Source organism: Lynx rufus, unplaced genomic scaffold, assembly GCF_022079265.1.
Source record: "Lynx rufus isolate CCGP_SWC_20201006 ecotype Redwood Valley unplaced genomic scaffold, mLynRuf1.p SCAF_21, whole genome shotgun sequence".
Taxonomy (NCBI): domain Eukaryota; kingdom Metazoa; phylum Chordata; class Mammalia; order Carnivora; family Felidae; genus Lynx; species Lynx rufus.
The window spans coordinates 27,221,416-27,249,366 of record NW_025814836.1 but is presented as its reverse complement, the minus strand read 5'-3'; the positions used below and the strand labels follow the sequence as shown (position 1 = coordinate 27,249,366).

The 27,951-nt window shown below is 48.6% G+C and overlaps 1 protein-coding gene and 1 long non-coding RNA gene across 4 annotated transcripts in view; one reads left to right on the top strand and one right to left on the bottom strand.

The window, feature by feature from the left end:
• Positions 1 to 12,791, bottom strand: part of LOC124517218 (uncharacterized) — a 33,535-nt gene extending 20,744 nt beyond the window's left edge. For all 3 annotated transcript variants that reach the window (XR_006963381.1, XR_006963380.1, XR_006963379.1), the window contains exons 1-2: positions 12,533 to 12,791; positions 2,421 to 2,532 (exon numbers count right to left, since the gene is read on the bottom strand). This is a non-coding gene — a long non-coding RNA (uncharacterized LOC124517218). The remainder of the gene's footprint in view (positions 1 to 2,420; positions 2,533 to 12,532) is intronic.
• A 287-nt stretch (positions 12,792 to 13,078) lies between these two features.
• ZFAND6 (zinc finger AN1-type containing 6) overlaps positions 13,079 to 27,951 on the top strand; it is a 68,180-nt gene continuing 53,307 nt past the window's right edge. The window contains exon 1 of the mRNA XM_047086509.1: positions 13,079 to 13,218. The gene's annotated coding sequence lies outside the window, so the exon portion shown is untranslated. The remainder of the gene's footprint in view (positions 13,219 to 27,951) is intronic.

Here is a 27,951-nt window from a genome sequence, read left to right as displayed (position 1 = left end):
CGCTGCTCCCACCTGAAGCGGGCTGGTAAACCTCCTGCCACCTGGAAACCGTTATTACGGTTCTCGCCCGAGGGGAGACCCTGGGGACGTTGAGGAGGAGTCGGTGCCGAGGGTGGCCCAGGGGATCGTGGCCACGCACCCAACACCCCGTCTTCCCCAGCCCTCCGACCTCGCTGGGACGCACAGAAGAGCGCTGGGCTGCTCTGGGACCTGCCCTCATCAGAGCAACGGCACCTTCAGGACCGGGCGGCAGACCTGGGATGTGGCCGGGCTCCGTGTGACCTCACAGGGCTCCTGCCGCGTCCCCACACTCCCAACCACGGGGCCCCTGCTGCAAAGCTCCAAGACCACACTGCCCAGAGCGGGGTCGGCAGACTCCAGTCCCCAGGCCACTAGAACGCAGTCAGGCTCACTCATGTACTTCAACGGTGCTCAGTGAGGGTGAGGGTATGTCTCCTCTCTGCCCCCCACCCAGGGGACGTCCTGGATTGTCACGACCGACAGCTGCCATGGGCATCTGGAAGCTAGAGGCCAGGGAGGCTGCTAAACACCCTACAGTGCACAGGATGGCCCCACAACAAGGAGTATCCAGTCCAAAATGTCACCAGTGCCCAGACTGAGATGTGTTTACGTGTTATCTGTGGCAGAGGAGTGGGGAGGGACGGAGCCTGTACGACCCGCAAAGCCTAAAACGTTTTCTGTTTGGGCTTCATGTGAGTCAGGGTTCTTCAGAGAAAGAGAGCCGATAGGGTGCACCTGTGTAGAGAGAGGGTGTGTGTGCAAGAAAGGTATTTTTTAGGAAATTGGCCTGTATGGTCCTGGAGGCTGGTAAATCCGAAATCTGCAGGTGGGCTGACAGGTTGTAGAGCCAGGGAAGAGCCTATGGTACAGTTCAAGTCCCAAGGCCATCGGCTGAAGAATTCCTTCCTGCCTGGAGGAGGTCAGTCTTTGTTCCACCTAGGCCTTCAACTGATCGGATGGGGCCCACCCACATTACTAAGGGCAATCTGCTCTACTCAAAGCATTTAAATGTTTAAATCCAAATATTCAGAGCAAGGAGCCCTGGGACCCAGCTGGGGGCCGGCCCCTGGTGGCACCCAATCCACTGCTGGGCTGTTGGTGTCTTCGTCTTGAAAATGACCACCTTTGAGCACATCTAACTGTGCTATTAAGAAAACTTAAAAGATTATGCTTCCTTTTAGCACCAGAGTAATGCTCATTCCTAACTGTAAACGGGGAAAATTCAGAAGGGGAAGAAAGACATTTAACTTTCCAATTTCCACTCAATTCTCGTTTTTCCCAGATTTTTCTCCATACACAAAGTTTTGCTTACTTTTACCAACCAGTGATCATACCATACAGTTTTGCTAGGTTTTTCTTTGTTCAACTTTTTGGTTTTTAGGAAATTCCCTTTCAGATTATAAAATACAAGGTCGGGGCGCCTGGGTGGCTCAGCCGGTTAAGCATCCGACTTAGGCTCAGGTCATGATCTCACTGTTTGTGGGTTCGAGCCCCGCGTCGCGCTCTGTGCTGACAGCTCGGAGCCTGGAGCCTGCTTCGGATTTTGTGTCTCCCTCTCTCTCTGCCCCTCCCCTGCTCACACTCTGCGTCTCTGTCTCAAAAATAAACATTTTTTTTTTTTTAATTTGAAACTATTGCATTCTGGTATTTTTGAGCCCCACACTGAATGGCTGAGTGTCCCTGACTGTGTCCTTTCCAGTTTTAAGTATCACTACAGCGATTTGCTCATTTTAGAGGCAAGACAGGGTGTCTCACTGTTGTTTGACTCTGTGTTTGTTGGCTTACTCGCTGGGTGGGACGTGTTTACAACTTTACTTGCCAATCACGTTTGTGTGTTAATTGTCCTCCCTCATTACCTATTGCACAAGGCCGTGTGATTTTAGCCATGCCTGGGTTAGATCACAGGTATGACTACTGTTTACAGAGCATTTATCTTTGTGCCACGCTCTGCGTGAATTGTTTCTCATTTAATCAACTCAGTGAAGACGACAGTACGATCCCCACTCGAAAGAGAAGGAATCGAGCCCGGCCAGCTTCAACAACTTGCCCCAGATCCCTGGCCTGGTCCCCCCAGAGGAGCCATCAGCTGTGCCCAGCGCCAACCGCACAGTCTTCTAACCACCGGCGGTGTGGCCACAAGTCACAAGGCTCTCGTGTGACTGCACCACTCCGTGATTCAGTGCCCGGCCCGTTCGTCTGACAAACATTTATCGGGGGCCAGCACGTACGTGTCTGCTACCCAGGCATTGGTGGGGTCGCCAGGTGCCACCGATAAGTCCCACGCCCGTGGTGCCGAGGGCAGGCTGTGCTCTGGGCTGATAAGGGCAGGAGGGGAAGGCTGTTACCAGAACCGAGATGGGGAGAGCTGAACGCAAGAGGCCTTCCATAGATGCTCTCACCTCCGTGACCCAGCAGGGCTGATCTCAGAAACAAGTAACCAGGCCTCAGGGTCCTTTTCGCTCCCGTCTCCTGCCAGTGTTTCCCACAACTGGACGCTCCTGGGGGTGGTCCCTGTGGGACAAACAGGAAACACTCAGCACCCGCCTCTGTTAGTATCGGCTTCTGGAGATGGCTGGGCAGCCCCCGTCTTACTCACTAAGTGGCCCCTAATGAGGTCTCTTGGCCCCAGGCCCAGGCAAGACAGGTCACTGACGCCTGTGAGCCCTTTGGGAGGAAACAGGTTCTGGGCGCCTGGGGGGCTCAGTCGGTTCAGCTTCCAACTCTTGATTTTGGCTCAGGTCATGATCCCAGGGTCATGGGATCGAGCCCCGCACTGGGCTCTGCACTGACAGTGCAGAGCCTGCTTGGAATGCTCTCTCTCTCACTCTCTCTCTCTGTCCCTCCCCTGTTCACAGGCACGCACGCTCTCTCAAAATAAATAAATAAACATTAAAAAAAAAAACAGGTTCTGATGAGCGTCTCAGGGGTTACAGAGAGGTTTTCTTTTTCAATACAATTTTAAGTTTAGAATACTTTTAGATTGATAGAGAAGACATGAAAACAGTTCAGAGAGATCCTATCTACTCCACGCCCACCCTCCCCTGTTGGTAACATCTTACGGAACATGCGTCACGATCCACCATCCATGAATCAATATGGACACAGACATTGTTACTAACTGCACTTCATACTTGATCCATATTTCCTTGGTTCTGACCCACCGTCCCTTATCTGTTCCAAAAGCCCGGCCTGGACACCTCGTTGTCTGTGTCCCCCAGACACTTTCTCAGACTGAAATGGGGTCAAAGAAGGGATACTCTGAAAATACAAATGAGAGGAGCTCTTGGGGGAGAGACAGAGCCGGCGTGGAAATCAGTGCGGGACGTGCGCACCACAAGGCACTGCTGGCCTTGGAGGGAAGTTTCTTCTGTAACTTCTGTATCAGAGAGAGAACAAGAGGACACGCCCACTGGGCAGATTCAGGAGAAGGGGGAAATGTCCTAAGGACACCACTAGGAAGTAGAGAATTAAGGTCAAGTATTTAAATCAATTAGCTATAAAAAAGAGTAGAACTGATAAACAGAAGATGTATATTCTTACTTTTTTCTACTTCCTAGTGTTTCGCAGTCTAGACTTTTTTTTAAGTTTATTTACTTACTCTGGGGGAGAGAGAGAGAGACAGAGAGGGAGGGAGAGACAGAATGAGAGGGGGAGGGGCACAGAGAGAGAGGGAGGGACAGAATGAGTGGGGGAGGGGCACAGAGAGAGAGAGAGAGAGAGAGAGAGAGAGAGAGAGAGAGGGAGAGATAGACTTCCAAGCCGGCTCTGCACCATCAGCACAGAGCCCGATGCGGGGCTGGAACCCACGAACCGTGAGATCGTGACCTGAGCCGAAATTAAGAATCAGACGCTTAACCTATGGAGCCATCCAGGTTGCCCCAAGATGGTGCATTTTTAAAATGAAAATGAAACCAGACAAAAGTTTGAACTCTGGGGCTGTAGCCTGGTAATTACCATTAGAATAAAGGCAAGGGTACACAGGTGGGTTAGGAGAGTTCTAGGTGCAGAGAATGGCCCACGTCCGCTGTCACAGTGCTTGTTGGGACGTCGACTGGATGGGGCAAGTGGGACGTCCCCTGAGAGGCTGCCTGAGGCAGCATTCCTGCCCTGATGTGGTTATCACATCAGGCCCGCCTTGCATCTCAGAAGGCTGCTTTGGTCACGAGATTCATTTCTCAAGGCAGACTCACATTAGCCAAGGACACAAGCCTGATGTATAAATCCAAGTACCCAATTTATAAATTAAAAATGAGAAATACAGCTGAGGCCAGAAAACAGTCCAATCATATTAACTCGTAACAAAGAAATTTTGTTATGCTCAATAAATGGAGCATTGAATAATCAAAGTAGCCTTGTAAAGAATATAAACTAGATGTGATGTAACATAAATATAAACACTGTCTTTTATTTTTTATTTGAGAGAGAGAGCATGCAAGCAGGGGAAGGGCAGAGGGAGGGAGGGAGGGAGGGAGAGAGAGAATTCCAAGCAGGCTCCACGCGGTCAGCACAGAGCTGGAAGTGTGGCTCGATCCCATGACCCTGGAATCATGACCTGGGCTGAAACCAAGAATCGAATGCTCCACTGACCGAGCCACCAGGTGCCCCACACTCTCATCTCACAGTCAGAACGGCCTTGCCAGCTGGACCTGCGAGGACGAAACCTAGCAGCTGACAACTGCCTGTCCCCTGGGACTCCTAGCTGTGGAGTTCAGGGGCACAGGCCTGTGGCCCACAGAAGGGGCGTGGGAGGTGCGGGAATTTTCTACCCCAGACGGAAAAGCCTCGCGTGCAGTCAACGCAGTTTTCTAAGGAGAGAATCTACAGCTGCCCTCAGGCCCTCAAAGAGGCCCATCGACTAGAGTCAGTGACCCCAAGCTGAGCACGGCTCTACCGGGGTCCTTAGGAGTGAGGTCTGCGATTCTCAGTGACCTTACCCCCTAGCGCAGGAGGCGGCGGGACTCACGGTGCAGACGTACACGCACACATTTGAAAATCTCAATGAAACAGGCCATTTTTTAATTTAAAAAGTTATCAAAACTGATGAAACATGGAGCGAGAAGCCTGACCAGTGAGCCAGGGAGAGACGGAGAAAGTTCCCACGAACACCGTTGGAAAGTCCAAATATGAAGACTGCGCATCCTGGAGAAGGACGCTACGAGCACACTCACCATCCGGGTGGCCGTCGGGCGTGGGTGAGGTGATGGGTGCTCCTGCCCCATCAGCTCCCAGCAGGTGGACCTTGGGCCCCAGGGGTGGTGGGGGGAGAGGTGGGACCTGCTGCCTCAGTTTCCCCGAGGGCATCCTCCCTGCTGCTGCTGGGAGGGGAGTGTCTGAATGCCAGCCCATCACCGGGCAGACTGGCCCCTTCCTGTCTGCAGAGGGGAGAGAAGAGAGCCAACGTGGGTAAGACAGGACCACGGTGGGCACGGCCGGCCAAGACTCCTCTGCCCGTGCTCTCTCTCGGGGGGGTAAGCATCCTCTGGCCCAAGAGAGCCGCCCGGCTCAGCACAGAAGGGAGCGTGTGCCCCGGCCGGACGGCGTTTACAATCATTTAATGCAAGCCAACTTGACACTGATGATGAACTGGGCTAGACCGGGTAGATAAAGGTGAAAAGAAAAAGGCAGTGTCAGTAAGCCTACTCATGTGCTATTGTATGTCTACAGATCAGATGAAGGGGATCTTAGTGGGGTCTTGACAGATGCGGAGAACACAGACATACAATCGACAGCCGTTTCTCATGAACGCTAGGTAGACACATAAAAGTTGTTTCCTTGGCATCATTGTTTTAAAAAAGTGTCTATTCCCAAGAAATCAGCGTTTGTCAGAAATTAGTCCAGTGTCAGATATGGTCAATATTATTTAATTTGGCTTGGACAAATCTGGCTACAAGTTGTAAGACATAAAAAGGATACAAATTAGAAAGGAAGAGGGAAAGCAACCAACTGAAAAATTATTAGAGTATTGCAAAAAAAAATGTTAATGTTTATTTGAGAGAGAGAGAGAGAGAGAGATGCGTGAGCAAGCGGGGGAGGGGCAGAGAGAGAGAGAGGGAGACACAGAATCTGAAACAGGCTCCAGGCTCTGAGCTGTCAGCACAGAGCCCCACGTGGGGCTCAAACTCACACACCGTGAGATCATGACCTGAGCCCCCCCCCCCAGGCACCCCTAGTAAAGAGTATTTTAAAAAGATCAGTAAGTGCTTAGATATAAAATAAGATATATAGAATTAAGTACCAATTATATCATCAATGACCTGTTTGAAAATATAAGAAAAAAACTGACAATTTATCCCCAGTATCAACAAAGCATTATATAAATGAGTGAATCATTAAGGAGAAATACGACGATTGTGTGCATTTCTCTTTAATATTTCACTCACTAATATAAAATTAAGGAAACAAAATATGTTGGGAGCCTTTTTTTAAGCCAAATAAATGAAAAAAGAAACCCCCTCAGACCTCTCGATGGGCCGTCCAAACTCTATGAAGATACACATTCCTCTCCCTGCTCCCCCAAACCCTTATAGGCATATGTAATCCCAGTTAAAATCCCGGCAGGATTGTTTCTTTAAAAAAAAAAAAAAAAGTTTATTTGTATTTATCTTGAGAGAGAGAGAAAGAGAGAGAGAGAGACCGAGGAAGGTAGGGAGGGGGAGGGGCAGAGAGAGAGAATCCCAAGCAGACTCCATGCTGTCGGCATAGAGCCTGACTCGAGACTTGAACCCACACGGTGAGATCATGACCTGAGCTGAAATCAAGAGTCAGATGCTTAACTGACCGAGCCAGCCAGGCACCCCTGGCAGGATTATTTCTTGGAAATTGGTAAAATGATTCCAAAGTTAACCTGAAGACATGAACAGATCAGAACTTCTAGGAAAATTCAGAAGAAAAAGAGCCATAGTGGATGGAAAGACAGATCCGGCTGGACACTGAACCTTGCTCTGAGCCGATGTGGGTAACATATCGCGGGGCTTCGATAAAGCCGGAACCGGTGCTGGGGCAGAATAACAGACCTCACATCTGTTATGCACAAAAAGTTAATACATGATAAAGGAGGCCTCAAGCAGAAACCAGAGGAAGGGGAGGATTGGACAGCTGTCAGGGTCCTTCATTAGCTATCTGCACATGGATCAATTTACAACCTTCAATTCATTCCGATATGAAACAAAAAAACCCCCAAACTTCAGAAAAATACCTTTCTGGCTTAATAAGAAGGCAAACATACAGACTGATGAATTTCAACTTAAGGAGGGTAAGTGTTACTGCAGACGGAGGGATAGAGTGTGTGAAAACACGTAAGGGAGGAGTCCTGATTTTGCCTAAAGGTGTCAAGAAGGCCTTCAGCATGTAACGTGCCTTTACAGTGGGTTTTGAGGGATGAGTAGGAGTTTGGTAGGGATAAGCCGAGAGTACCTACACAGGAGTCAGGTCATAAAAGGGCTGGAAAATGGATGTAACGAACGTTCATGGATGGGCAGAAGCACGTCCGAGTCAGGGAGTTGAGGCCTGGGCAAGTTGGAACAGCCTGGGTGGTTCTCCAAGTGTGATCCATGGACCCCTAGGGGCCCCTGAAACAGTCTGAGGGGGTCTGTGACATCAAAACTGTTTTTACTATAATACTAAGTCACGATTTGCCTTTTTCTTATGAGCGTACAATAGAGTTTTCCAGAGGCTACGTGATGTGTGGTATTGCATCAGAGAGAATGCAGAAACAAATGAGAATCAAGCTCCCTCTTGTTAAGCCAAATGTTAGAGATGCTCACAGGGGCGCCTGGGCGGCTCAGTCCGTTAAGCATCCGACTTCGGCTCAGGTCAGGATCTCACAGTTCGTGAGTTGAAGCCCCATGTCGGGCTCTGTGCTGACAGCGTGGGACCTGGAGCCTGCTTCGGACTCTGTGTCTCCCTCTCTCTCTCTGACCCTCTCCCGCTCATACGCTCTCTCTCTCAAAAATAAATAAACATTAAAAAAATTTAAAGAGATATGCACAAACGTAACACGGTGTCACTCTTTTTACTGACTCGTATTCTGGAAAACATAGCTAATTTCCATCTGAAATTTATGTTTATTTTTACGTTTTTAGAGACAGAGAGAGAAAGTGTGTGAGCGAAAAGAAGCAGAGGGAGAGAGGGAGAATCTCAAGCAGTCTCCATGCCCAGCGTGGGGCCCAATGTGGGGCTCAATCCCATGACCCTGGGGCATGACCTGAGCCGAAATCAGGAGTCGGACGCTCAAGGGACTGTGCTACCCAGGCGACGCCAACGTGAATAACATCTAAACGAGTTGTTATTACTATTTTTTAAATAAACCGATATTTATTTTTTAAAGTGTCTTATTTTTAATTTCTAATACAATAAACATTTGTAGATATAACCAACATAAAAGTTTTTTGGGGTCCTCAATAATTTTAAGTTTATTCATTTTTTGAGAGAGAAAGAGAGGGGTGGGGCAGAGGGAAAGAGTCCCCAGCAGGCTCCACGCTCAATGCCGAGCCTGACTCGGGGCTCGATCCCATGACCCTGAGGCCATGACCGGAGCTGAAATCAAGAGTTGGACACTCAACCGACTGAGCCACCCAGTGGTCCTCAATAATTTTTGAGTGTGAGAGGGTCCCGAGCCTAAAACGTTTCAGAACCTTTGGTTTAGACTCTGATGAAAAGTCACGAGAAGAGACATCCTGCTAACACAAGTCTCTGAGAAGTTTTCCTGGGGGTACTTCCTCCCCACTGCCCAGAGCCTCCGACTCTCGTCTGGCCCTGGCACGTCCCCCACTGAGGTGACAAGGAGGCAGGCCCTTGGAGAAAGCATTGAAAAGGTAGGCTGCTGGTGGATTAACACGGCCACAAAGTCTTTGCGAGTTCCTTGCTTTAAAAAGTAGGGTCTCTTTCCCTACTCCTTGAATCTGAGTCTTGTAACCCTCTGTGATCAGCAGAATACGGCAGAAGTGGCATTCAAGCTCACAGCCTTTGTATCTCCAAAACCTCCACACTATGAAACGCCCGTGAAACCAGAGACCCAACGGGACAGGTGCACAGCTCAGCGGTCTCCAGCAAGAGCCCGGCGCGGGGGACAGCAGGACTGCCCGGTCCAGCCACGGAATCATGAGAAAGAGTCCATTGTTGTCTCAAGCCACTAAGTTGGGGATGGTTCTTACAGAGCCATAGACCTCTGATGGAGTTGGGAACCAAGAAGTTAGACTCAAATGCGGGTTTGTATTTTACCTCCTACAAACACAGCCAGGGCTCTCAATTCACCACGATTGACATTCGGGGCTGACGGTTCTCTGCAGGGCGTCACTGGGTGACAGCCACACCCCCTCCCCCAGGTGTAACCACCAAAAATGTCTCCAGACATTGTCAAATGTCCCCTGGGGAACAAAACCACCCCTGGCTTAGAACCACTGTTGTAGGCATAACTGTTCTGAGAATAAAACCCCCCCGGGGGCTTATTAGACCCAGATGCACAGGTTCATCCCCTAGAGATTCCGATTCACGGTGTCTGGGTCACGGCCCTGCAACCCCAATGTTTTAAATGGTGCGGGTACTCTTACTGGAAGAGTTCGAGACCTGTGCCAGGAGAAATGCGGAACCCGCAGAGGTCTGACCTGCTCAATTTGTGTTTCAGGGAGAGCCTTCTGGAAACAGCTGGAGGGCCATCAGGGTGGGGCCTACAAGAGAGAATAGGATTGGAGGCTACTGCTTAAGTTCAGGCCAGAAATAATAAGGGGGTGTACAGGGCAGTGGGTAGGGGGGTACATTTCAGAGATATCTCTAAGGCCAAATCCGTGAAATTTGTGACCAATTTGATGTTGCGGAGAGAAGGACTCAAGAAAAGGATAAGGCAAAATGAAAAGCTTCGACGCTTCAAATGATATCATCAAGCAAGTGAAAAGACAAACCACAAATGAGAGAAAATATTTGCGAATTATGTATCTGATAAGGCACTTGTGTTCAGAATACGTAAAGAACCCTCACAACCCCAAATAAAAGACGAATAGCCCGATTTCAAAATGAGCAAAGGATCTGAATAGACATGTCTCCAAAGAGGATCCACACGTAGCCAATAAGCACGTAAAAAGACACTCAACATCGTCAGCAATCAGACAAATGCAAATCACGACCACCAGACACTGGTCCTCACTGGGGTGGGCTACATATAACCCAGACAGGCAGCAGTGTGGCCAAGGGTGTGCAGGCACTGAACCCTCACTCCTTGCCCCTGCAGACGTGACACAGCGCATCCCTTCTGGACACAGTGTTACCAATTCCTCAAGGGATTAAAACAGAAGCACCGAAACGGCCCAGTAATTCCAGTCCTAGGTACGTACCCAAGAGAAGTGGAAACCTGTGTGCCCACAAACACCTGTAGACAAGTGTTCACAGCAGCAGTATCCTACCCGGGTCACCTGCCTCGAGGCCCGTGTGCCCAACCGTTCTCAGTCTGGAATGCTCTTCCCCTGGGTTATTTTCATAGGTCACCCCCCTTACCGCTTACAATTCTGTTCAGACCCCACCTCCTCAGTGACGCCTATGCTGACGGCGTGTTTAATACAACCCGCCTCTCCATCCTCAGCCCTGCTCTACGTTTTGTCTCTACCTCTTACCATCTTTAAAAAAATTTTTTTTTTACGTTATTTAGTTTTGATAGACAGAGAGAGAGCACACGTGGGGGAAGGGCAGAGAGAGAAGGAGACACAGAATCCGAGGCAGGCTCCAGGCTCCGAGCTGTCAGCACAGAGCCTGACGCGGGGCTCGAACTCACCGACCGTGAGATCATGACCTGAACTGAAGTCAGACGCTTAACTGACCGAGCCACCCAGGTGCCCCACCATCATTTTTTTAAATGTTTTAATTATTTAAAAAAATTTTTTTAACGTTTTTATTCATTTTTGAGACAGAGAGAGATAGAGCATGAACAGGAGAGGTGCAGAGAGAGAGGGAGACACAGAATCGGAAACAGGCTCCAGGCTCTGAGCTGTCATCACAGAGCCCGACGCGGGGCTTGAACTCACAGACCGTGAGATCATGACCTGAGCTGAAGTCAGACGCTTAACTGACCGAGCTACCCAGGTGCCCTACCATCATTTTTTAAAAATGTTTTAATTATTTTAGAGAGAGAGAGAGGCAGAACATAAAAGGGGGAGGTGCAGACGGAAAGGGAGACACAGAATCCAAAGCAGGCTCCAGGCTCTGAGCTTCAGCACAGAGCCCGACGCAGGGCTCGAACCCATGAACTGCGAGATCGTGACCTGAGCCGAAATTGTACGCTCCCAGGTGCTCCTCTTACCACCTTCTAACAACACAAAACGTACGACTGCTTTGCTTGTATCCCCTCTGTTAGAAAGAAAAATCTTTGTTTTGTTCACTGATGTTCCCCAAACTAATGGAAGATTGAGACCCAGGGAGTTATGGGTATGGCTCAATGTCACCGAGTCAAAAATGTGTCTGAGGGGGGATGTGAACCGTGGCCAAGATCCTAAATTCTTTCCACACAGCTCTCCAACGACAGGAGGGCAGCGAAGAAGCTGAAAGAAAACCAGGCTGCAAAATCATTCCTGGTTCCAGCAGAACCCACCAAATGGTTACAATCCACCATTTCCCTTTCTGTAGTTCTTTTTGTTCTATTATGGCTTCCCATTTCCCACCAAGTAAAGCGAAATACTCAATTTGGCTTCTGGGACTTTCTCCGATATAACCTGGTCTCCATTATCAGAGACGACACTCTTGGCCAAAATCCCCTTCTCATGGGTTAACCTGAGGTTTGTGTTTTTAAAATTGAACGTGAATGCCCCTGGGCGAGCCCCCTGCAGGTCACCGCCGTGCCCATTCTACCGCTGACACCAGCCTCCACTTGACATGGGACAGACGTTCCCTACTTCGCCCTGAAGCATCGGTCACCTCACAACACGTCACCCTGTTCTTCAACTCCCGATTGTATCTTCCGGCCTCTTTAGGAGAGCAGGAAAACGCTGCTTTGGGATCCCAGCATGGCCAAGCCCCATGCACGCTGCAGTGCGCAAAGCCAATGCAGGCCACCTCCTCCTTGAAGCCTTTCTGGCCTGCATCTTCTCAATGGTTAACCACTTCTTATCCCCAAGTCCTGCTGCAGGAGACCTAACCTTTACACGGCCAGCCCCGCGAAGATCTGACTCCCCAAAGTGAGACCCCACTGGGGCGAAGACACTGAGGTACTCACTTCAAGCTTTACATCGTAAACAGCACCAAAAAGCTCAGCAATCTAGATACCTAGGATTCTGATACTGTAGTTTGGAACACCAACAGTAATGCAAAAAACTCGCGGAGAATAAAACATCAGATCTGAAAACAGAACCCTCCGGCCTCCGCCGGTCGGCCCCACCCTCCCTCAAGGTGGGGCTGAATGCCCTGGAGCTGTGATCTTGGGCCTCCCGCGGGGCTGCCCGGGAGCCTGGGGTCCGGGACGCTGCGGGGGCGGCTTGCACCGCTCCGCTGGGCGGGGTCTCGGGAGGGCGCGTGTGTCCCCGTGTGCACGTACTTGGGCCTTCGTGGGCAAGCGCGTCGAGTCTCGCTCCCCTCAGCGCGCCGGCGCCCCCAGACTTCGGACCCTGCGCTCGCGGGGCTGAGGGCACGCGGTTGCACGCGGGGCCGGCTCCGCGTCCCCTCGGGCCCAACTGGCAGGTGGAGCACACACTTCCCAGCGCCGCGGGCGGGGGCAGAACGGACCTCCCCCAGACAGAGGGGGCCGCCGCCGGCCCCCGGCCCCCTCACTCTCCAACCACGCCGGCGCGCCGGCAGTCGCCGGAGCCGAGTTCAGGAAGCGCCCGCCGGGCGGTAAGGGCGGGGGAGCGGCTCCGCGCGGGGCGCCGGCCAATCGCCTGGCGCCGCGGGCCCCAACCCCGCCTCCGGCGCGCCAGGCCCCGCCCCCCGCGCGCTTGCCCCGCGGCCCCTCCCGGCCGGTAATAATTAGGCGGCGGGCGGGGCGCCGCGTCAGCGCCGGGCGCCGGCCAATCGCGGAGCTCGGGCCCGCGGTCGCGTCACAGGCCGAACAACCAAACAGAAAAGTTTAATAAACAGCGGACGGAGGGCCGGCGGCGGCGGCGGCGGCGGGGCCGGAGCGAGCAGGAGTTCGGCGGCCTCACCTGTCCCCACTCTCCGGCGGCGACCGGCGACCGGCGACCGGCGGCGGCGGGCAGCGCGGCAGGCGGGGAAGGCCGCCGCCAGGTGAGCGGCGCGGCGGGGCCCGGGGGGCCGGGGGGCCGGGGGCCCGGGGCCGCTCCCTTCCCCCACCGGCTGAGGCGCGGCCGCGGCGCTCCCGGCGGGCGGAAGCGAGGGCGGGGGGCGGGCCGGGGGCTGCGCTCGCGGACCCCCGGCCCGGTAGCGAGCGGTTGGCGAGCGGGGGTCCTGGGGTCCCGGGGACGCGGGCCTCCACCTGCTGCGGCCCCGGGGCGGGGGTCCCGCCTGTCACGGCGCGGGCGGGGGGCGGGGGTCCCGAGCGCCCCTCCCCCGCAGCGGTGTGTCGGGGCCTGCGGGGGGGGCCGGGCAGGGGCGCCGTGTGACACCCCGGGGGCGCCGGGGTCGGTCGGGTGGGGAGGGGTGGGGCGGGGGGAGGCGGTTAGTGACCGTAGGGCCGCCGTCCGCAGCTTCCGGGGGGAAGCGCTCCGTTCCTGCAAAATGGGCACATCTGACTTTGCCCAGCCGGCTGCCTCCACTTTTTTCCGTCGGCGTTTTACGGTGGGAGGAAGGGAGCGGGCGGGGGGCGGGGTGCCGGCGGCCAGCGTGGGACTGGAGGGGCTATTGTCTGGGCTTCGGTGACCATTTCCTGGGCGTGCGGGTCTGCCCCAGCTGCTCGCAGGCTCCCCGTCCCGCGTGGACGCCTCTCCGCACAGCAGTTAACGCTCAGGAAAGCCATCTTCCGAAAAGCAAAGGGGAAAAAAAAAAGTATCGAAAGACATAGTTGCTGTCGCAGAAGAACGCACAGCCCCGCAGCGTATAAAGAGAAAAACAGAGTGAAAATCCTGGACTTGTCGCTCCCAAACCAGAAACTGGAATAAAACTTGCATCTGCCCCTGGGTTTCTTATCTGCTCTGTTCCCCCTCCCCCTTACGTAGGTCATCAATCCAGTCCAGTCAACTGGGTGTTTATCATTCCCCTGTTTTTTCCACCACGCACAGGTGTGTGTTCAAGCAGTGGGTTGTCCAGATTGCTGCTTTTTTTAAAAAAAAAATTGTTTTAATGTTTATTTTTGAGAGGGAGACAGAGCGTGAGCGGGGGAGGGGCAGAGAGAGGGGGACACAGACCCGGAAGCAGGGTCCAGACTCCGAGCTGTCAGCACAGAGCCCAACGCGGGGCTCGGACCCATGAACCAGGAGATCATGACCTGAGCCAAAGTCAGACGCTTAACTGACTGAGCCCCCAGGCGCCCCTCCAATAGATACTTCTTTTTTTTTTAAATTTTTTTTTTAATCTTTATTTATTTTTGGGAGAGAGACAGAGTGTGAGCAGAAAAGGGGCAGAGAGAGGGAGACACAGAATCCGAAGCAGGCTCCAGGCTCTGAGCCGTCAGCACAGAGCCCGACGCTGGGCTGGAGCTCACAAACCGCGGGATCATGACCTGAGCCAAAGCTACACGCTTAATCGACTGAGCCCCCCAGGCGCCCCCAGATTGCTTTTCTTTTAAGTGTTGTGAAAAGAGCGGGTGGCCATCTGTCACTTCTTCGCTGCATGATACTGTGTTCATCTCGAGTAGGGTTAGGCACTTGGAAATATTTTGCACCGTGCTTTGCTATCAGCAGCCGTGTTCTTGGGAGCATTTCTTGTTTTCTGGCTCCTGGCGCACGAGCGCCAGACGTTCTCTGGAGTGAACGATGCAGGTAGCTTGCGTTAGGGAGTCTTAGGTGGTCAGGAGGAAAATAGGTGTATTTTAATGGGAGATTCGCAGCCGTAGCGATTGGCCAATAGGTTTTGAACAGGTGCAGGAGAAACGAAGATTCCCGTCAAGGTGCGTGTAAGGACGCTTTTCCTTTGAAACCACACTGCGAAGTCGGGCACCATTTGCTCGCTACTTTCTGAACGCAGAAGTAAATACGGTAGGAAAAAAACACTTGATTGTGTGTGAAATGAAGCACTCTGTGCCACCCCGCTTTGTGTAATCTCTGGCAAATTCCTTAAACCTTCTCTTTTTCCATAGCATACTCCTGGAAGAGAAACCTGTCCTCAGTTTATCCTCCTAGTTTTGCAGACTTCGGGTAAGGGAAGCACCTGTCAGATGGCAGAGCCTTGCTTTACGGGAGAGGATTGGGACCCCGGTGCTCTTCTGTGGGCTCACACCGTGTGTGTCCTGTGGAACGTTTTTGGAGAAGGATGTGTGCTCGCTGTTAGGATAAGTTCACCACACATTTGAGTACCTTTGAGTCCCTTATCCCCGGCCCCGCGGGCACCCCAAGGTGTGCCTCCAGAGCTGTGTGCCGCGTATCAGGCCCCCGGCAGTGCGCTCAGGGGTAGGGGGCTATTCGGTTCTGGAAAATGGCGAGTGCGAGTAATAGGCGTTTATACGTAGCTTCGAGTAACTTGACTTCAAGGACCCAGTAGAGGGGGTGTGTGGTAGTTTGCCAGCATGTGTAGTTTGCAGAGAGCAGGGTGCGCTTTTTTGGTAGGGCTGTTACACCCTACCAAAAACGCATGTATCCTTCAAATCTTTAAAAAGGCCTCCTTTTTGTGTTAAGGGCAATGTGTGTTTTCCCCCCAAACGTTCAGAAGAAATAGAAAGTTACAAAGAATAGATAACTGTTGTTAACGTTTTGGCCAGTGTACCCCCAGCCTTTTCGGTCGTGGACATTCTGGATGGTTGAAAGTGGAATCATAAACCACACTAGACTGCGTCTCCCTTCACGACTTCCCCCAAAGACGATCTGTCTCTGCACCTCTGTTGTACACAGGATGGCACCAGTGGTCATCCGCGTGGTACCCTTGCTCCAGTGTCCGCTCTCCTGTAGTCTGGGCGCTACTCCTGTGGACGGCAGTAATTTAAATGTGTACATCAGAGGCTCGGCACCCTCTGATGACTTTCAATGCACAAAATAAAATTGAAACTTTTTACTGTGGCACCTAGACCCTAGAGCAGTAATGTCCAATGGGAATATAACGGGAGCCACATAAGTAATTTAAAATTTCCTGATAGCCGTGTTAAAAAAAGAAACAGGTGAGAGATAATTTGCTAAACGCAAAATGTTAGGATTTCTGTAAGTAATTGGCATAAGAAGTTATCGAGATGTTTTACTTAACTTTTTTTAGACTGGCCTCAAAATCCGATGTGTGTTTTCCACATGACATGCAGCTGGGACTCGTGTCAGGCCCTGTCGGGACAGCGTTGCCCTGGGAGGCCGGCCCTGCCTTGTCCCCGAGCCCCGCACCGATGTTGCCCTGGTCTGTTTGGGCTTTCTGAGCATGCCGAGCTGCTGGCGTCAAAGTTGTTGGGTTTTCCTGCCTGGCACACTCCACCGTGTTTCTGCTCGGATGGCACTCCTTCAGGGATGCGCTCACAGGCCACAGTCCCTGCCCACTGGGTCACTCTGCCGCGCTTCTCCTAGAACCTGTCCTCTGACGTGGTTTGCTTGGTTCTTGTCTTCGACCTGAGGGCAGAAGTTAGAGCCACAGGTAGTGACAGGGTTCTGCCAGGGCACATGCCATTTCCATCCTCCTGTGGTTCCGTACCTGCTGGGTGTGACTTGTTGCTTTATCTTTTTGTCACCGTCACCCTGTGGTGAAGACGCTCTTAAGAGCTACATCTTTCTTTAGGATTCGATCTGTCTTACAGAGTCAAAGCAAGTGAACATTTTTTGTCTTCTTAGAAATATTGCCAAACCTTACTTTAAAAATTTAACTAGCATTATAATACACAGTTGGCCAAACCAGTATAAAGTTTACCAAAAAATGTGAGACAATACACGTCTTCTCCTCCATATCCTTACCAACACTTGATTTTCTTTCGTGCCTTCCCTTTTCATAAGATTCATGATGTACTTCTTAGATTAATTATGATGATGAGTGGAGTGGTGGGTATTGTTTCGTCTAATTTGTCTTTTACTCATTTGGGGTGGTGTTTTATCATTGCGATGCCTTTTTATTCTTTTATAGATTTAGGATAGCGTTTTGTCGCACGCTGAACATATTTTCCCTGGTTCTTCATTTCCCTTCTATTTGCTTACGGTGTTTTGTTTTTTTTTTAAACTTGAGTTTTTACCTTTTAAGAAATTTTATGGCTTCTCCTTTACTTTTGTACTTAATGGATTCTCTTGTCCAGATAACTGTTTTCTTCTAGTTCTTTTGTGGTTTCATTTTCACATCTACCTCTCTCTATTCACCCGGGGCTTGTTTTGACGTAATATGTGAAGTGAAATAACCTCCCTTATTTTTCCTCGATAATTAGTTGTTTTAGCCCCATTAACAAAAATCTTTTTCTTGTTGCCTTGAAATAAAGGTTTTATCGTATACTGAAAGCATATATATACTTGGTTCTTTTTAGCTTCTGTTCAATATGAAGGACTTGATACTGGCACGCATTGTTTTAGTAATTGGGCATAATAATGTATTTTTATTTTGTTGCTGTAAGTCTCCCTCCCTTTTCCTCCCCCAGTTTTTGGCTGTTGCTTTGTCCTTGGGATTTTTAGTTGATTCCTCAGGGTCTTCACTTTTTGTGGGGGGGGGGGGTTGAATTTTTACGTTAAAAATGTAAAATCTATTTCTACGCTTAATGGTTTGTGTTGTGTAATAATAAAAAAGTTTAATGCTGTTCAATTCTCCTTTGAGAAGGGCTTTAGCTGTGATCCTTACATCCTGACACGTGACAGACAGAAATATTTACTTACCAGTCTTCCTGGCAGGTGCTCCGTGCTGGGGGGGGGGGGGCAGTGGGGTGGGGTGGGGTGGGGGGTGCGTGGTACTGAGGCTGCCGCCGTGAACTGTCCGGGGCCTCTGCTTTCAGAGTTCACGGTCTTTGGTAAAGTGAGGCTGTCGACAAACCAATGAATAAAGAATTTTTGGACTTTGGCAAGTACTAGGAAGGAAAGAAATTGGGTGTGCTGATAGAGATTGGAAGGTGCTAATTGGATGTCCTGAGAACGTGTTTGTGAGGATGTCACATTTAAGCCTGATGTGGTACCAAGGTTTGCTTGGGGAGTTTTCTTTAGCTTCCCCAATCTTCCAGAACATGAAAATAATAATATAATAATAATAACGGCGGCACACTGAATGTCTCTGGCAAAATTGTCTGGTAAGAGTTGCCTTGTAAATAAATAGTTTTGAGCCCAAAGCTTGTGCCGTGGAGAATTTGGAACTGTGACGCAGAGTTCTAAGATCCAGAAAGAGCTGGGGGAAGCTTCCAAGCACAGAGAGCCGCTGGCACAAGGAGGGCCGCAGAGCTTGACCTGATTAGGGTTTGACGGAAGGTTGGCATGACTGCAGTTTACTGAGCGGGCAGTGGGGCTGCTGGAGGCTACTTTGGGGGACTCACATTGTGTCCTAGACAGGGCTGCTTCCGCTCCCCGCCTTCCTGTCCTGTCTGCTTTCTGGGACCCGAGTCAGCCTCCTACAAGTTAGATTATCTCACCCCTTGCTTCTCTCCCTCATGATTTCTACCATGTTTTCAGTTTTCCTCCACTCGAGACCTTTGCGTAGGCTGTGCCTTTTTGCTTAATTGTGAGTTCCTTGAAGACTCCTTCCTTAAAGGTGCCAAGAGGTGTAGTCCTTCCGCCGGCTGTATTTACTCATTTCATATCGGACATTTCCTCTGCAAACATTTGTAATAATTGCAATTCATTAAGTGTGTGTGATTTGTCTTATTTCGTGTCTGTTTCTTCCGCTGGAGCTGTTGTTTCCAATCTGGTACATAGCCACTTGTGGCTATTTAAATTAAGTAAAATTAAGTAAAATTAAGTAATAGTAAACATTCAGTTCCTCAGTCTACTAGTAACATACCAGTTGCCTAGCAGGCACACGTGGCTAGTGGGGATAGCAGAGACAGACATTTAAGTGGCTACTGGTTGTTGAAATGTGGCAAGTCCGAGTTGGTCTGTAAGTCTGAAATGTGAACTTGATTTGCAGTACAAAAAAAGGAAAAGGCAACCTCAGTTTTAAAAATGATTACTTACCGAAGTAATGCCATTTTATATGGTTTGTGTTAAGTACAATATATGATGACAGTTAATTGAACTCTTTTAATGTCTTAACGTGACTCCTAGAAAGCCGAAAATTGCTGTGGTTCCTGTCACATCCCTGTTGGACAACAGAGCTGACTCTGGACCCTGAGTCTCTCCAGGGGCGGGACAGTTTGTGGTGGCGTCCACAGCAGCTCGTGGTGCCCAGTGTGTAGTAGGGGTTCAGAATGTTTGATGAGTTAATAACCTTCGTATTGACTTTGAACATTACTTTATAGTCATCCGAGGATGTTACCTGTTCACCTTGTGCATTTCAAAATTGTTAGCTGTCTGTGAGTATAATTTAAAAAATTTTTTCCATGCCTGTTGTAAAAAAACAGCTTTTTTTTTTGACAACTATATAAAAATTAATCTCATTAAATAATTAGTATGGATCATTTATCTTTTTATCTTTTATTTTTTTCTAGCTTAGGCTGCTAAGGAGAGAGGGAACCGACAAGTCGGCCAGTCTGTTTTCCATCATTTTTCTGTGTCTAGCAGTTTCCTTCGATCGTCTGTGGTATGTTATTTGGCACACGAAACGTTACAGTTATTCAGTCTTAAGAGTTGAGTAGTGTGATTGCTTTTTCCTTTATTTATACTTTGGTCCTGATACTGTGATCCCTGTTCCTTTTTTGTTTACATTTATTGGTGACCTTGTTTATCCCGTTAGATTTAAAACAAGGCAATTTATTGTCTTCTAGAAAGACACCTCAGCTTGTTTTGTGCTTTTCTATCCTTAATGTTCCCTTTGAGATTAGTAGTTTGCTGAAGGGGCCTTTACCACTCCCTTGCTGCCAGGGCTCACCTTTTGTCGTTTTCCTCTAATGGACGGAAGACACACATCAGGAGTTGGAAACTCAAATACGGGCCTCACCTTTGTAAGCAGTGTATATTTGTCAGGGAAATATTTCTTTAAGTATACGTGTATATATTTTTCCCCCATTAGATAGTGATTTTCAGACCATATCTTTAGTGACCCGGTCATGCTCTGAGAATGTCAAGCTGGCCCTTTTATCAACTACTGCATAAACCCACCTGTTGGTGTCCAGGGATCATGCCAAGGATTAATTTCTGTTGTAAGAGGAATAGTTTGAGCTATTCGCAGCCCTTTAAGATACTAAGAAAGCTTTCACCCTATCCTGCTCTGTACCAGACCAAAGTTAATCTGGGCCCTTCCTCTTTAGGGAGGGTGTTTTTAAAGTGAGATGGGACCAGGTTGTTCTGGCTTGTTATCTTCTACACTCTGGTCGGTTAATAGGTTTGGGGAAGCTTCTGAGCTCCTCCCCCACCAAGAATATACTGTGTATCCTTTGAACACTCAGTGTTCAAAAAGTGGTATTGTCACATGCAATCAGGGAGCCTTGGAGCTTTCGCAGGCCTCTTGTTCCTATGAAGCGATACTGTTTTCAAATAATCTCGGTCGTGGTATTGCTTTCCTTTTACTTAGTTTTGCTGTTTTCTTCTACTGATTGAGAAATGGAACAAAATCCTCGTATTTTTAAACTGTGAGCCACCTAAAATGGTATTTGTCACCATGAAGTTCTTCCAAGTAGGTCCTAGAGATCTTCGAACAATCCGGCATAACTGAGTCCATATCTCTTTATTGGTTACAGATCGAGAGGGGTCCCGGTATTATTTTAGTGTATGTGATAGGTGTCTATTTTATACAGATAATTAACTCTGAAGTGAAAAATTGATGTCCGAGCAAAGGTTTTTTGGTTCCTGTAACTGTGTACTAATTTTATGCTTGCCACATTTTAAGATTTAAATGTTTGCCATCTTTTTCTATGACCCTATCAAACTGTGGCCATCTAAAACGTTTTCTTTTCCAGGTTTTATGCTGTAACTCAATTTGTGTACCCTTTCTGTACCTGCTCCTGTACCTCTTCTACTTCCAGTGTTCTTTTGCAAGAGTGTCCACACAGTGGGAAGAAAACCTGAACTTGACTCGTGAAGTACTGAGCATTCATAGCAGTGAATCCTTGCAAAGGATCTTGGGACTAGGCCTCTGTGAATTGGCTCTTTCAATTTGTCCACTTAAAAGGCATAATAGATGATGCAGCTGTTTGGGCTTCTGCAGGGTATTATTCCATATTCATGTCTAGTTGCAATTATGTGCATTTTCAGTTTCATACAGACTTCTCTTTGTATTCAAAACAAGTTTGTTGGCTTTGTGTTGTAGTATATGGGTTTTCTGTGAGGAATGACGCTTGCAAGATTCTGAGCTTTGTAAACCGTACGTTTAACTTAAAAAATTGTTGTGGAAACTTACTGAAAGTATTTTTAAGAAGAACCACTTTAATTTGCCTTGCTCTTTTGGTTTTTCTCATAAATCAGTTAAAATTTTTGGTAGAGGTGAAAATTACACTTTACTGAACAAGTTGAATGATGCTATTCGGTCAGGTAAGGATTAGTGACAGTAATAGTGATGGGCCAAGGAACTAAAACATAAGCAGTTCTAACTTAAGTAAAGATAGTAAAATATAGCAAACTTAGCAATGTATAGAGTCACGGTCGGTCTGTTTGTTTGTTGAAAAATCCGAGTGCTTATGTAGAGACTGTAGAGTCTCTGGAGGTAACATTAATGTGACTTCGCATTTTCCGGGGCGAATATACCCTACCTTTGGCTGCACCTCGGCGCGCCCTTGCCCCCTTAAGTGAACGAATGCTCCAGTGGGCTGCAAAGTTTGGTCTACCTTTTTTAAAAAGGCAACCGTAATTTTAAGTGTAAGGCAACTTCAACCTTCCTGAACTTTGTATGTGGACGTGTCTTTGGAGCAGGTTGCCTTTCCCTTTTGTGGATGTCCGCTTGCAGTGGCTCCGTGTTGGCCGTGGCGGAGTGCTCAGGTCAGACCGCTAACCCTGCTAATACGGAAATAGTGTTTCTGCCTCCGTGTTTCCTTTCCCTTTTAAGTAGAGATGTCAGGGTTTGATGTCACCAAAATTTTTACTTTGTTGTAATGCTGAGAACATAGTATCAGTGAATTTGGTAACTTAGAAATATTTTGCAGCTAGGATTTTAGTGCTATATATTTTCCATACCTGAAATCATCGCATTTTTAAGTCCTAGAGGAAACACTGTTTGGTTCCTTTTAGCAAAATTTTGCAGTGGATTTTCTGTTGCCACTTTAAAAAATTCAGACAAAATGTGAACTCTATTGAAAAAGGAGTCTGTCTAATAAAGTGTAACTTTACCTTCATGGCTCTGTAGAAATACAACATGATTTAGGCTAAAAGCATTGCATTTTAAACAGTTGGTCACTGAACTGCAAATTAAAGCTGCTTCTGTCAGGTGTGCGTTGCCGTTACGTAGAGTATTTATTTTTTTGCCCAGACAAAAGAGTAAGCAAACAGGATGTGATGGGAAAACTGAAACACGACCTCCTGTTCCTTTAAGAAACCAGCTTATCAGGGGGTTTTAGTGTGTGCGGCCGAACCTGCTAGCAAGGAAAAGTTCTTTAAGATGACGGATGTGCGCCGCCTCCAATCACAGCGACGGGCCTGGCCAGCGGGGCGGGGCGTCCCGTCCTCGGCCAGTAGCCGCGCAGGAGGAGGAGCTTGCGGCTCAGGCTTGGTTGCGGCGGAGCACAGCTTCAAGTGAAGTTAATCTGAGGGGAAGCAAACAGAAAATTGTGCAGGTTTTGTGGGTAGGATTTCTGTTCCGATCTTTTAATAACCCTTTATTTTACGCTCTTGCTCCTGTGTGCTGCTGTGTATGCTAGGTTTTGTCACTGTGGCTGTTTTCTGACGCAAACTGAACATTAAAATCAAGCAGGGAAGCAGAACAAAAGGGCTGTTTGCACAGGAAATAGGTGTTGAGAGAATCAAACTTGACTTTGTTTTATCGTGATCTTCAGTTCAGAAATTGAGTGTCACTGAGATCGTGGGGATCGAAGCCCTCTCCGGCGACAGGCTTTCTCTGGGGCTGGACGTGGGAGCAGTCGCTTGTCGGCTTTATAAATGACATCTTGAGGTGTGTGGTGGGTCGTTTTCCGTAAACTTGGGGTGCTGAGTGCCGGGAGAGGCACCTGCGGTGGGCGCACGTTTCTGATGTCCAAGGGACTGAAGTGCCAGCCCTTTGAGTTCCTTCTTTGCCCCCAGGGCGCCCTCTCCCCCGCCGCCTTCAGGGTAGCTTAAGTTTGGAGATTTAGTGGGCTCGTGATTTTGTTTTTTAAAAGCTCATCGAGTGCATTCCGTGTAGAACGAGGTAAAACTGCCTTCTCCTTCATTCAAACTTCCTTTCTTTGAAGGGTAGAGGTAAGAAACGCCCTTTTGAAACAGGAAACGGATGCATTTATAGTTTCGAAGGCTATAGGTAGGCGATCAAAACTTTGTAAAAAGTATCTGCGAGTCTGTTGACACTTTTTTACTGATAAATAACTACAGTGGTTTGGGTACCGGAGTGTTTTCTTTACCTTGCTGCCCTTTGATCTAGAAATCGGGGAGTGAAAGTGAATTTGAATAATCGCCGGCCGAGTGCCCTGCCGAGCCGGCTCAGCGCTGCGGCCAGTGTAATTGCGTTTGCAGTACATTGCTGCACCTTCAGTTCATGCAAAGCTTTTTTAATCAGTGCTTGCCTGTTCTGGCATTGCTTAAACCGTCCCAGAACAACGATGGTAAAATCAGAAAAAGTCACCCACAACACCCGTAAGAGCGTTGTGTGGTGCTGTTATTTTTTTCCCTCTTCTGTACTTCACCAGGTTCTTGTGTTTTCCCCACGATGGTCCGTTAGTGCGGCTTTACATTCTCTTTCACGAAACTGTATCATCCGTTAAAAGTATTTTAATTTTATCGTTCTTTTGGGTTAGTGGGACCTTAATTTACCTAGTCTTTTGCCTGTACTACATGCAGACCGTTCCTACTTTTTCACCGTTTTGAACAGTGTTGCATTAAACAGACTTCTGTTTGTACGTTTCAAAAGATTTCCTCTTTCCCCGTTCCACCCCAAGATTATTTTTCTTTTGGAAGAATCCCCAGCGGGTTTACGTAGATGGAAGGATACGAACACTTCAGTGGCCACATTGCTTTCTACACAGGTGATGCCAGTTCATGCCGCCACCGGCAGGATGTGCCTCACGATGTCTCTAATGGGAAATGCCCCTTAAACGCTCTGTTAGGGTGCCCCCTGAAGCTCTCTGGTTTGGTGATTAGCTTTTGCCTAAACTGATAACCTACTTTAAGTCCCATTTTCCAAGTTGTAGATGAATCTAAATCCATTTTCTGGACGTTGAAATGAGCTGAAGAAAACTGGGCACATTTTTTCCTGCGTAAGTGAACAATTACATCGTCGTGGGGTATCGTGCTTATTGTACGTGTCGCTGCCAGTTAGTACCGGGCTGCCGTTGAGACAGGTTTTGCAGTGGGCGCTCGGTCCCCTAAGCGCACGCAGAAGAGGTGCTCTCCCCCAGGAGCTGTACGCAGACATTGTAGAGGGGCTGCTGGGGGGCCGCCCACACCCCTGCCTCTGCACAGGTGCGGACAGCCTGTGTCACAGCCTGTGCACCTCCGGGTTGTCCGTAGGCTGGAGAAACGGAGTTGGCGCGTGTCGATCTGCAGCCTGAGATGGCATGTGAGCGCCTTTCCGGTATCTCGTAGCTTTTCAGTTAGATGCCAGGACTGTGCGCACGCAGCCGTTCTCGACCCCGGTCCCGTCTGTCTTCGGGAGCCCTCTTTGTTGGGCACTAACTGCTGATCTTGTGCCCTGGGCAGCTCGTGTGCAGCGGGGAGGCCAGGCCGTAACTGTTGGGGTTATGAACTTGCTAACCGATGTTCTGGGTTAAAGTGAAAAAGTTGTTTGGCAGCAAAACTCGAGACAATTAAAAACACTGAGTTAATTGATAAATGGGAGGCAGGCTGTCACTCCCTGACGCAACAGTAGTTGACCATGTATAATCTTAGTCTAGTTCAGCTGCAATTTAAATAATTTAACTCATTTTGTGTGAGTTTCTGTCTCAGTTGCCAATAACATCGCCTCTCCAACTTCCAGAGCTAGTCTGATGTCGCTGTGTTGGTCATCGTGTTTGTTTCGGGGGAAAACTTTTTTTAATGTGTCATTTTGTTTGTTACGGGTAAAGAGTTTTCAGTTTTCCAGACACTTGGGTTTCCCTAACAGTTGAGTAAAAGAAAAAAACTTCAGTCATCGGTTTTAATTAGTGAAAGAATTCCCATGAAATGCATTTTTCTACGCATTTAAATTTTGTGGACGTGTCAGAGTTTACACAGATAAATACCTCATGAGTGGAACCACTGTTTGGGCTTCCCTTGAATATTTAAAATTTGTGTTAGTGCTTAAATACTTAGATCACAGATATTTTCTTGGTCTGAAACCAATATACTAAAAGTCTGCCCCTCCCTGGTTGTGTCAGGCCGAGGCCAGTACAGTAGATGCGGGGCAGAGAGGCAGATGATCATCGGTATATTGGTTTCATTCACAGGTAGAAGCCAGTTTCCTGGAGGGAGAAGAAAACTTTAAAGGATCTAATGTTGAGGCAAGATAAGAATAGTGATAGCTCCATTTTATTCCTTAACAGTTGGGGAAGAAAGTGATCTAGAGGGGTTAATAACTGCATTCAAAGTTTCTATTGTTAGTCTCCATTCAGGGGGAATGCAGCATTTTTTTCCCTCTGCTGACATAAGGAAACAATGTTAATAGGCATTAAGTTGGTAAAACTTGAAAGAACCTAGAACCAGTGGCTTATATCCATCTACAAGGCCTCCCTGTTCTGTGTGATAGGGGAACCTGGCAGTTTTGCAGCGTTTTCCTGTATGGCTTTTTTTTATAAAAAATGGGTCAATGTTTTAGGAAGTAATTGTTTCTTGATAACTTTGCAGGAAGTGCTTATTAACTGATGTATCTGTGAACCTGTTGGACTAAATCTGAATTTTTGTGTTTGGATGTCATTAGAAAAATTGAACTTGAAACTTTTCGGTAAAAAGGAGTAGATCTGTCTTTCTTTACACCTTTTATATTTTGTCCCTGATATAAGCACCGTCCTCCCCCACCAGTGGATTTTTGTGGAGTGTGTATTTAATTACTCAATAAAATTTAGCACCATTAACAACTTTTTCCTTCTTGAAACTCTTCCCATGAGTTTAGTGATATTGCCTTAGCTTCCGTTTGCGATCTCTGCCTTTTGCAAATGTTTCTTCTTCAACATTTATTTATTTTTGGGACAGAGAGAGACAGAGCATGAACGGGGGAGGGGCAGAGAGAGAGGGAGACACAGAACCGGAAACAGGCTGCAGGCTCTGAGCCGTCAGTCAGCCCAGAGCCCGACGCGGGGCTCGAACTCACGGACCGCGAGATCGTGACCTGGCTGAAGTCGGATGCTTAACCGACTGCGCCACCCAGGCGCCCCGCAAATGTTTCTTCTTTATAGCCATTAAATACTAAAATTTAATAGGATTCTGACCTTAACATTCTTCCCAGGCTATACTTCTTGGGTGACCTCCAGGACCATAGCTTCAGTTAACTGCCTGTACTGTATGTAGTAACGGTCCCAAGATCTGTATCTCAAATCCAGATTTTTTGGTTGCACTTGAAACCCGTATTCATCTGGCTCACAAATGTGTCTTCCAAAACTAGATGAAACTCGGCAAGCCTACATTTTAGCTGCTTTCTGCTTTTTGTAGCTCTCCCAGCAGTATCTTACAACCCTCCCTTCCCCCTGTCCCAGAGGGTGGATGGTATGCAAAAAAGCTGGGTTTTGTTTTGATTCTTCCTTCTCCTTCACCCCCAGTGAGCCCTGACTTCCTATCAGTTTTATACATTTATTTATTCTTAAAGATTTTTTTTTTAAGTAATCTCTACGCCCGGCATGGGGCTCGAACTCAGGACTCAGAGATCTAGAGAGGCTGGCTCCGCAGGGGAGCCAGCCGGGTGCCCCTCCTATCAGTTTGAAATCCGTTGTATTTCAGTCCGCCCACGGTTTCTCTTCACTGTCTTTGCTCAGGCCATCGCTAAAGCCGGCTCTTCCCTAATCTTCATCCAGTTCCGGCTCTGCTGTACATTCTTCCCCGTTTTCTCCTCTCAGAATTCTTTCGTGGTCCTCCTAGCTCTTTGAACTTCGTGAACTGCCTCCGGTGAATAATAATACCGGTTGATTCTGCGCTCAGCATTCTCTGAGGTAGTCCCCAAAAAACTCGGAGACGTGGCGTTACCTTCATTCAACACGTGAGACAGTTTGCAAAGGCTAACTTGTATCTGTCCGAGGCTGACTCTGCTGGTGGGCGGCTGGCACACTTTGAACTCCGGTTTGCCAGACCAGAGTCCTTTCTCTCAACCGCCAAGCCTTCCCAAGCCGGCCCCTGCTTCTCCGTCCCCTTCTTTCCCAGCCGCTTCATTTTGTGCTCTAACCCAACGACTTGGAGTTCCCCCTTCCAGGGCATCTCAAAACCAGTTGCCTGAGTCTAAAAGTGCTTTAAGGGTTTTCAAAAAAACATTTTTGACAATTTTTTTGGACGCTCCAAAAAAGATATGACACTTTAGCATCCCCAGGATAGAAGAAGATAAAAGAACGAGGCATACGAAAGGTACAGGTAGTTTTCCAAAAGCAGCTGGTTTTGAATTTCAAAGCCATTGAAATCCTCACATGTAATAAAAGCTTGGGACCAAGCTGTGTCAGAGGAAGATGAGGCCAAGTGCAACAGCACCTTATCCGAGCTGTTGGGAACACTAACGACCTCCTTAAATCGCTGTCGATGTAGACCTTGTTCATTTCCGCAACCCGGTGAAGGAAGCATCCGCTTGTGAACACAGGTC